Source organism: Trachinotus anak, unplaced genomic scaffold (assembly GCF_046630095.1).
Source record: "Trachinotus anak isolate AG129_WGS33_773 ecotype Australia unplaced genomic scaffold, CSIRO_AGI_Tana_v1 ptg000028l, whole genome shotgun sequence".
Taxonomy (NCBI): domain Eukaryota; kingdom Metazoa; phylum Chordata; class Actinopteri; order Carangiformes; family Carangidae; genus Trachinotus; species Trachinotus anak.
Genome location: NW_027273879.1, coordinates 2,727,462 through 2,737,927, shown reverse-complemented (window position 1 = coordinate 2,737,927; position 10,466 = coordinate 2,727,462).

The window sequence follows — 10,466 nt, the reverse complement described above, 5'->3', positions numbered from 1 at the left end:
GGGAAAGTGGACCACTTTGCCATACTTCACCTCTCATCCAAAAGTTGCCTTTGATTCCACTTTTCTTGTGCAAACACAAGAGGTTCGACTCCATCCAAGCCGACTATGCAGCAAAAGAGGCACGACGTACGTTGCCCGAGGGACCGTTCTGAACAAACTTTAAACAGTAGACAATGCACACAGTGCTGTACAGTATACTAAACATTATTGGACATTGATTATTGCTGCATATACTATAATGTGCTACATTCAAGCATCATATTACAGCAGGACCACAGGGGAAAAAACCCTGTCTCTACAGTGAGATTTACTAATGGGACTAGTTGTGGGCTAAATAGATCAAACTACTTTAAATTTAAATTACTGTGAACTATCATAGCATCATCCTGATATTTCTGCACTGTCATAGTCCTTGACCTGATTAAAATTAGATGGTAAAAAGTCAAATTCATCATTATGTCCTTGACACTTAGTGTCACCAGTGGTCACAGAATGTGTTTAGAATAATGAAATGTCCTGGTTAGATATTATTATTATTTTCCCCATGAAACAATGCACAGCTCTTCATGTGCATGATACTGTAGAGTCACATAGATAAGATCAAGGATTGTGGGAAATTATCCCATTATAACCATTAATCATTGTGATTATCTCTTGACATCTGTGGGCTCAACAATGGATGCATCCATCCAATATGTCATCAGAATGAAAGTGTGGAAAATAAAAAAGGGTCTAATGTGCTCAGTGACCTCCTGCATACATACCAACATGCTTGGGGGTTTATGACCCATCTCCTTTAATGGATCCCTATTTCATAGATTAACAACAGAGCTCATTTAGTTAATCACTGAGGATTTGATCAAATTTATAGATTTGATGCTATTGTCCATTTTAGAAAAGCACAACAATTACACGAACGCCCTGAGGCCAGATGTCTGACCTTTGATTAGAAGCCAAGAAAGTGGCTCTGACAGCTACATTAAACTGAATTATTTGAGTGGTGGTTCGGAGCCATGCAGGTTTTGATGTCTATTGTTTTGTATACATTCATTTTCCTTTCCTTCCTTTCTTTCATCCCAAATGAAGTGATCTTGTAATCCTTAGCGCGTGGCCATGCTTCATTCGCTTACCGAGAGCATTAAGGCAAAAATACATTTCATTAGATCACTGCAGATGTACGTCAAGTTGGACCTGAGCCTAAGAGGATTGTAGCATGTTGCATGTTGAAACTCACATATGACTGGCTCAAGCTGCTTCACTGCAGGCCTTGATACTACAGAGATCGCAACCCCAATTTCTTTACTTCATCAAGTTGCCATCTGGGCTTGGAGCATTTTGGGTTTAAAGCTCCTTAGAGCAAATTCTAACAAATTCCATCAGCATATAGATTTGTGAATGTATAGAAACAAGTCATATATACCCAAAGGATTGCAATGGAAGTGGTAATCCAGATTAAAAAGCTTGTTCGTCAAAAGACATGTTGTACTTTGCTTTACTGCATTTTGAATCACATGTATTTTTCTGGGAAAAAAAAAAACAAAAAAAAACTTTCTCAATTTGCACTATGTATAAATCAAGATTGATGCCACTCTCATGTCTTTATGGTAAATATAAACCTACCTTTTTTGGTTGTCATCACTGGTCCAGCCAAGAAATTGTCCAGCTTCCCTTAACAGACTACAACTTGTTTTTATAGTTTGTTTGTTTTCTGTGCAAATTAAACTAAATAGATCTGTATTCATTGGTGAGCTTTAGAGGTGATGGTAGGCAGTTTTTCGACAGCGTCGGAGCTGCTGTTTCCACCCGTTTCCACTTTCTATGTTAAGCTAAGCTAATTAGCTGCTGGCTGTAGTTTCATATTACCTGAGTGGTGGGTGCCGCTGAAAAATGATTTGAGCAGTGAGTAATTAAATAAGTAAAACAACGCATTCCAGCGCACTACCGTCATTTCCCCTGTTCTGTCATTTTATGTGGATATGACTGACATAATTTCACCTCTGAGCTGGTCTTCCTCAGGTAAAAGTAAAGAATTGAACATACACCTGTATTTATGGTCAGTTTGGATGAAAAGCCACATAACTGTAACCTGTTGCCGACCTCTGTACAGATGACGATGTTCTCGTCGTCATTCTCTGCAAGAAAGCAAATAATCGTATTGTTTTTCCTTCAATGATGAACTTTTAAATTGTACAAACGTTTAAGGAGGATGATCCTGTGTGTGAGTGTTTATTCCACCTCCTGTAGGTTTTTGTACATGGAAACACAATAGGCGTGCATTTGCTTTGTTTATGTGTTTCAGAGAAACATTTCAAATCAACTCTGAAAATCCCTTTATATTATCAGTTGTACCTGCTCATATTTCCACAGTCTTTCATTTGATGATGGTTTTAACTCTGCAGCTCCGAGTGTGACATAACATCCCGGCTCAAACAGGAGCGCACGGACTCGCTGATGGGGATTACAGCTCATTCTTCAGAGCGCTGGGTTTATTTTAGGGTCCGACTGGATAAAACAGGATTAGCATCACAATGAATCCCCAGGCATACAAGCCGAGAGGTCAGCTCCTCTGTGGCCTTTGACATTTGAAATGTTTATAAATCTCCAACTGTGTTGTGATAGCTAAACATAGATGTGATCAGCTGTCATTCCAGCGAGGTGTCCGTTGTTGATAAGTGCTGTGCTTTTTTAGAGGGTGACAGGTTATAGCTACCAGTGATTTTACTGCATTCTCCATGAAGCTTTACTGTACAGGAGCAACTGGTCCACTTTAAGTAAATTATTTCTTGTGGTACTTTTTATTTGAACTGTGCTGGTTAGTTATAAAAGCTGAGGCTGTTAAAAATGTTATTTCTTTTTAAGTATTTAATCATACACCAAAGTACCTTTTGTGAATCAGAGGATTCATCAAGGTTATTAGGAACCATCCTCTGAGGACCATGAGTGCCTGTACCAAATTTCATAGCAATCCTTTCATTAGCTGTTAAGATACGTAACTCAATTAAAGGAAAAAGTTGCGGCACTAACAAAGTCAGTAGAATTCATCCTCTGGGGACCATGAAAAACTGCATCAAATGCATGCACTAGTTGTCAATTAGTCCCTAATTTTCAATTTAAAATTAAAAATATGAACGTCCTGATGGCACTATAGGATCCCCAAAGTCATTGGGAGATATTTCAGTCTTGTGTCAATCTAGATGTCGTAAAATTGTGGAGAGACAAGAGTCTTTATAAAAGACCCAGATAAACTTTTACCCTGTCAATTAATTGAAAAAGTTGCCTAATTTTGGGAAAACCCACCCAATCTGGCAACACTGTTTGTGGTTGTTCACTCATTCACCCCTGTGTTGCCTGTATCAGCCAGTCGTGTTCATTCAGGTGTAAATTATAACCTGATTTACTTCAGTTTGTGCCAAGTCGCATGTCACACGATACACTACGCCCTTATAATTTTGTTATCTGACAAGGCCAGATTATGAGACAATGTACCCCTGGGCAGAGACAAATATAAAGCCCCACAACCTTTCTATATAGGACCCCCATAAATAGACTACAAATGATGTGACCATGTACCTTTGTGGTAGTTTTACCTTTGATAGTCGTCTTTTTGTGGTCATTTTGTGTTTGTTTGGGATTGTCTTGCTTGTCTTTTAGTCTTTTAGTCTTTTAGTCTTTTAACAGGAAATATTAAGACACTTCATACAAAGGCTCTGGTCCAGGGGCCACCAGACCTCTCAGGCTCCTGGGTCTGTGCCCCATAAGCCTGTTTAATAATCCACACATAGATCCAGGTCATATTGACTGATTTATTATATTACTAGGAATTAAATAAATTATTACGAATGTTAACTGTCTTTGCTTTAAATGGTCAATTCCTTGACTCAAATGTTTCTTACTGAACTTTGTGTTTATTTGCAAAAAACAAAACAAAGCATTTCTTTGTGAGTGTTTTAAAAGCTGACATGAGCATTTACTGCAGAGCACAACTGTGCCAAGGGGCAATCTTCATTTGGAGCTAGCATAGCTTTTGTGTTTTTGTTCTTTTTTTTTGGTTGTTATGCAAACTGGGCCTAGGGTTTAATTCTCACCAAGAGCTATAACAGGATGAAGCTGTTTTTCCAGAAAGTGACACACCATAAAACAATATCAATGTTCTAAGATCTGAAGGTTTTAGATTTATGTAACTTACATACACATATAAGAACTATTGCAGGGATTTTGCTATGTAAGGCTTTGACCTGTCTCCTCAAGTTCGAGGACCTGTAGTCACCTATCGCCAGTTTGAAATGATTGTAATCTAGATAGACTATATGACTTCGTATCTGCCAGACGCCACATATTGCTCTGTCAAGTTGTTGCTTAGTCAGTCGCCCTTGATTACTGATTAACAATCTGAGTATTTACAGTGCACACTTGCTCTTGTGCAGGGCAGCCACAGGGCGTGATGCACTCAGCAGCATGTGACTCTATAGGTACTGAAGTCGTCTTATTCCATTGGAGACGTCCTGCGTCCTGCACGCCTGCAGGCTCACCTGTGTAACCACATGCCTTAAGCAGTCGACAAATTCAGGACCAGTAACAGTGTGTGGGTACGTTATATGACTGTCTGTAAACACATACACTGTGTAGCTTATGCTCAGTCGGTGAGCTCGTGTTCCATGTTGATTCAACTCTTGTTACACCTGAAATTACAGACTGAGCACTTTCCTATTGGCAAACTTCTGACAGGTGCACTTAAAGGGAAAATCAGTGACAGTAAGCATTGAATGTATTTCACTCTTTATGGCCTTGAGCGCAGCTTTGAAGGCGGAACAAGCTTTAACAAGAGAGGGGGGAAAAAACCATAATAAAGATACCACTGTCTTCAACAGACTTGTTCATATCCTACTGTAAAATCAGATGTCCTGTCTTTGTGTTGGAGGCAGCAGAGAGTGTGCTGTTCTTGCTTCCTGCATCATGACCTGACAGGCTTGCTATGAAATGAATAAAATAAGCTGTAATGGTTTGATTGGTGATAATTTATGGTGTGGGCTGCTCTCACACAGCAGCACTTTGACTTCCATTCACACACTTTTCCTAATCAGAGCTGACGTCATTGCAGCTGAGTGAACCCTGCCTCGTTAATTATTGAGAGACCCATATTGGTCATTAGCAATTAGGTAATCTCCCCAAGCATTATCTTTGAATATAGCCCGGAGACAGCATTATAGATTTACATTCCTCTTAGTCTGGAACCTTTTTGGGTTTAAAGTGGCTCACAGTTTCAGAGTAACTTGATCGTTGCCGTGATCTATGACTAAAATTACAAAGCTATATTTTTGAATAAAGCGACATACACCACTAAAACAGTATCTGTCAGATTTGAATAATTTATTTGCATATTGTTGGGGTTGACCTGTGCTGTGTAAGGTTTCGACCTGTCTGGACCTGGAGTCACTGGGGCTGTGCAATATGACCAAGATCTCAAAACCAGAGAGGCCGGTTTCACAAAGATGGACTTTGACTTTGGCTCAGATAAAACAAGCAGTCAGATTTCAGATAGGCGTTTCAATTCAACTGTTGCACAAAGCAGTTTAGTTCTCGACTATTTTAAGCCGGACTGTGGTACAATGCATTCTGGGTAAAATTAGACTTTTTTTTTTTTTTTTTAATTAAAAAAATGGCCGACAGAGGAACTGCATTCAACTGCTCAGCTCCATTTACCCAAAAGTGTTTGTCTTCAGGAAGAATTCAACATTTACAGGGACATTTTACTTTGAAAATTCAGCAAAGAGTTTAACATTAAAAAGAAAAATCTGATTTGGAAAAAAAAAAAAGAAAATCACTGTGGTCTTTTAAAATTCTTTCCCTCTCATTGCTCTCTCCATAACAATGTTGGCAAACCACAAATTATGAGCCATGTTTTCATTGTTGGGTGCTCAGCGCAGGTCTGAGTTAGCCCGGGGGTAAGGTGTCTAATTTTTTCCGGCTTCAAATTAGTCAGTCTTTATTTTTGTGAAACAGTCTGACCTGCATTAGACTAATCTCTGAACACAATTAAAACTGGCCTAACACTGCGGACCAGTCTAAAATATCTCTGTGAAACGATTATAGGTCATTTCATATCAAGATAACCATTCATATCAGGATATAATTCAGTTTTCTTTAATAAATAATTTTTATAAAATTTTTATAATTAGAATTATTTACTCAACAAATGACAGGTACTTACACATATTTGATTATTTTTCTTCTTTTATTTAGAACCTTTGGGCAAATTTTAAAATGTTGATGTATAAAATATATAAGGTAAATAGAAAACACTTCAATTATAATTGTAAGCATAATAAATGCAGAGCTAAAATGTGAATACGGTCAAAAATATCAAAACCAAACAAGTAATACTTTTAACAGTAGAACTAAGTCTGAGGTATAAGCTCCTGGTTTGGTCTCGGCTGTACGGAGTCTGTCTCCTTCTCAGAATTACCTCATTTTGAGTTAAGTTCACTCTCCATGTTTGTTTCTGCTTCCTGCCTGCATCTGTGCCGTGTGGAAGAAAGCAAAGTGTCTTCAACTGATGAAAATGTTATGGTAGAGAGGGTAACAAGAAACGTATCGATATCGAGTCACGTACCGCACAGCCCTAGACGTCACATATCACCAGTTTGAAATGATTGCAATCTAGATAGACTATATGGCTTCATATCTGCCAGGCGCCTCATATTGCTCTGCCAAGTTGTTGCTTAGTCAGTCGCCCTTGATTGTTGATTTACAATCTGTGTATTTACAGCGCACACTTGTGCAGGGCAGCCACAGGATGCGATGCCCTCAGCAGCATGTGACTCTTTAGGCACTAAAGTCGTCTTATTCCATTTGAGACGTCCTGTAAGAGGCTCAGTTGTTCCACAGCGCAGCTAATCAGGCTGTTTTTCTCAGAGGTCACATATTGATACAGCTGCACACCTGGAGGCTCACCTGCGTGACCACATCTTGGTCACTGGGCCATTCCACAGGACGCAGTGTGTTGAGTTATCTCTGCTGAAAGAGACCCAGAACATATCTTTTTCTGCACCTGCCCATGTCCCAGATCTTACGTGGTTCCTGTTTCAACTCTCTGTGGATTCACACGGTCGTGATTGTATCTCATCTGAAAAGCTTGTTGACAAAACGTTTCCAGTCTGAATGGCATGAAATGTGATTGAAACATCGAGACAAAGTGATGGAGACAGAGATAATTTAGATCTTACTGATTAGAAACATCATCATGAAGTCAAACACAATTAAGAGGAAAAAGCATGACGACTTTGTCTTACTGGAAACGTGGCTTCTTGCTGAAACACTCCCCTTAGAACCACTGTGGCTAAATGAGATAATAATAATAATAATTCTGTAGATTGAATTAAGCAAGAAGTGTGTTGAGCTTGTAGGGATAGGCTGATAACTGATGACCTTTGGTCCGTCATTCCTTCCCCTGAGATCTCTTTCTGAGAGTTGCTCATCAGTGCTTCAGATATATCGGTTAAACATTAACAGAGTGCTGTGCAATGCCAGAGCCTCTGCTCCCTCTATCAGCATTTTCAAGATAAGCCGTCTGAACCCATTGCCTTATCTTTAAAACTCTTCCTTTACAGCTCTGTAACCGGCGTGGCTACATTACAGTTTGTGTATCTGACCTGAAAGAGAAAGATTTCCTCTTTGTAAGATCAAAAAAAGAAAATCAAAGCGTGGAAAATAACAATCTTTACATTTATCACAGTGGGAGATCTTAGTATTGTGACTTGCTTTGGCTGGCAGACAACCAGCTGGAAAAAGAGCAGCAGTTCACTGTAATCAATTCAGCCAGGCCATCTTATATAAGCTGAGACACTGTGTCATACTCATGCATGATTTGCTTTATAATATCTCAACCCGCAGCATCTGTCCTGATGTAAACTCTGAGTCGCTGCAAATCCCTCTCATTAAAATATCCTCTGCAGATTATGACCATTAATCACAGTTGTAGTCCATTAACATCACCACCGCTGATCTGACTCTAAAGTAGCCTGTAGTAATAGCATATGAGCAAAAAGTCCAGCTTCAGTACGTCATGTTATGAAATGCTTTACTTTAATATTTCATAGTGGTTGTTACATTTCATTTATTGACCTAAACCGTGAGTTCACAAGAAACAAGCCCACGGCTGATGCGGTTTCCTCGTGACGCTGAGAACTGTTTGACCCTCACACGAGGTGTGTTGTTTCATGAACTGGTGGAAAGTAGCAAAGCTTCTACTGCAGCTGCTGTAAGTTGGAGCTGTGTTTTTTTTTTGTTGTTGTCGTTTTTTGTGGTGGAAGAAGTCTGTGATAGAAAACTGTAGACATATATTTACAAGTAACATTTTACTGAAGTACAGGGGTAATACAGAAGTAAACCCACTCAGCCACTGAGCAGTGTACCACACTCGCCACAGAAACGTGGAGCAGACTAAAACATACCTTTTCAGGACAGTAGCAGATGAAATCTCTCGGGGCCTTGTCCTGTCTCATGATTTTCTGCCGCCTGTCGTCTTCACCTTTGTCCTTCCTGTCTGAACATGTTTTAGGATTATTCCTCTGAACTGACAGTAAACTGATCAAATGTGTATAGTATAGAGGACAGATGTCTAAAAATCACTTCTGTGGTAATCTTCAACATATTGACCATTAACTGACAACGACACAGAGACTGAATCCTGTATTTTCCAGCCTCAGTATCGTCAACATTTGCTGGCTCATGGTCTGGACCGTAGCTGAAGCACAGAGACGCGGGAACTTCGGTCTTGAAGAGTCGTAGCTTTTACGCCTCTCTCCACACAAACTTCGTGCTGAGCTAATCTCTAAATGAGCTGTGCTGCTCCTGTAACAATAATCTGCCTCAAACCTCTCTAATTTACTGCAGATCTTACACAGAGATGATAAATCAAATCCACAGGTTTAGTTTCACATATCACATATCTGCAATATCATAACTGATCTCAGTACAGTCGAAGCTGAGCCAGTCGGCTCCCACGATTATCCTCAATGCGCATGTGCAAACCTCCAAATTAAGATGCTACCGGCTCCCTTTGCCAAGCTCCTGCATTTGCCAACAGGACACGGTCAGACTATAGACTGAATATAAAACTGTACGTAGACTGCTCTGAAAAGTGAAGCCAATGCGGAAGTGCCCTAAACCAGCATGCTATCCAATGACATCAGGGGGTGACTCCACTGGAATAAGTCTGATTGTATTGAAGTCTATGGGGAAATGACCCTACTAATGACCATACTACCTATATATTTCAAATGTATGGCAACGGCGGAAAGAAGAAAAAAGGAATAGAAGTGAAATTCTTAACTGAGAGTGTAAAATACTGCAAATCTCTGCAGCAGCTGGGTAACGACAACCCAGTCAGATGAGTAGTAAGTATCCTTTAACTATGCACTTAAACCACAGTATAGAAATACTTCAGTAAGTAAACTTCCTGCTTTCAAGATTGGAGCATTATTGTAGGATCACTATTGCTGATGCATTAATGTGTAGCAGTATTTTAATGTTGTAGTCGGCTGAGATGGAAATAATTTAAAGTTTGGCGTTTTGCTAAAACATGGTTCAAAGCAATGAGGGAGTATAGCTGTCAAATAAACCTACTGGAGTAAAAAGCAAAAGCTGTACTCTGTTGGAGTAAATGTACATGGTAACTTTCCACCACTCCAGCTGACACGAGACGAGTTTTTAGTTTAGATTACTGGATACAATCTGGTGAAGAAATTTCCAAGCTGACACTGTGTTCTAGTTTTTGTTGTGTATCCAGTTTGACAGTCACGTCCACTGAGCTTGTACCTTTCCAACATCAAAGATGTTTCGCAACACGAGGTAGAGGCCTCCTGCTGTCTGTCAAAAAAACTGGTTTGTGCACCTGGGATTGTCTGTAATACTCCTGTATGCTGGTAGCAAGAGTTCAACCTGAGATGATCCACAACTGATTCATAGCTGCATGGCTCTATGAGGCTGCACGTAGGCACGGTGGTGCTCTGAGCTAAACGCGAATGTTAGCATGCTCAAAGTGACAATGCTAACACGCTGATGTTCAGGAGGCATTTTCACCACGTTGGTGTGCCAGCATGCTTACTCTGCCTCTGCTGGCAAAACCAAATATTAGACAGACAGGAACTTTGACCAGAGAGGTGAAAGGTCAGGGGGTCACCAAACTGAATTTATACTGAGGGGGAGCTGCATGAATGTCTGTACCAAAGTTTGTGGTGATCCATCCATAAGTTGACAAGACATTTCACTAAAAGCTGCTCGAGCTGCACCGATTAGTCGTTTCATCAATTAACAGAAAATGAATCAGTAACTATTTGGTAACTGATAATGAATCATTGTTATTTTTAAAGCAAAAATACCAAATATTTAGCAGTTGGAGTTTCTAAAATTTGAGGATTTGATGCTTTTGTCCTATTTGATAGTAAACTGAATACCTTTTTGGGTTT